Below are 816 nucleotides of genomic sequence, written 5' to 3'. Positions count from 1 at the left end.
GGACAAAAATTTCTAAAAGTTAGTCTAAATCAAAAGTAAAACACACGCATATTAAACAACCACTTATATATCAATGATAACTAATCCACCCACCCACTCACACGCACACACGCACTCTTACACACACGCACAATCTCACACACACGCACACACAAACGCATACATCGGTGATTCAATTCAAGATCAAGATGCGTGTTAATGTTTGTTCAAGTTTTTACACAACGTGGGCTGCTGCTGCAGTGCAATCCTCACACGTACACACACACACGTACACACACACGTACACACACAAACACATGTATCATATAACACTCCACAACAAACTAACTTAACGCGCGTATATACACATGTTAAAGTGCAAAAATGCTTTTTAAATAAGGTACATTTGCAATGGATTTATGAATATTTAAGGGATATCAACCCAAAACGTAAAATTTTTGTAGTTAGGTTTTTTCCGAGTAACAAACACCTAGCAAGGCAAATACGCTTTATTTTAATAAAATTCAACATTTTGTATGCAATCAAAGAATAGTATTCTAGCACTCTACATAATCATGATTAATGAATAACTTTGACAACAGCAACAACAGTAACTGCAACTTGCCTCTTTCTCTCTCAACAACAGTTTCAGCAACCTTCCTCTTTCTCTCTCTCTCTCTCTCTCTCTCTCTCTCTCTCTCTCTCTCTCTTTCTCTCTCTCACTTGCTATTATTTCACTCATAAATATTTTTCTTAGTTAATTATTCTGCTTCTAAATAAAAACTAAACAAAATGACCCCTCAAAGGTCACAAGGTCAGCAGACAGACCCGGAAAAG

At 36.5% G+C, this 816-nt stretch overlaps 1 protein-coding gene across 1 annotated transcript in view; it reads left to right on the top strand.

Moving 5' to 3' along the window:
* Positions 1-816, top strand: part of HELRODRAFT_163188 (hypothetical protein) — a gene marked incomplete at both ends in the record, with an annotated part of 5,727 nt that overhangs the window by 2,552 nt on the left and 2,359 nt on the right. The gene's annotated exons all lie outside the window — the stretch shown is intronic.

The sequence above is a fragment of the Helobdella robusta genome (assembly GCF_000326865.2).
Source record: "Helobdella robusta unplaced genomic scaffold HELROscaffold_5, whole genome shotgun sequence".
Taxonomy (NCBI): Eukaryota; Metazoa; Annelida; class Clitellata; order Rhynchobdellida; family Glossiphoniidae; genus Helobdella; species Helobdella robusta.
This window is presented reverse-complemented; position numbering and strand designations above follow the sequence as displayed.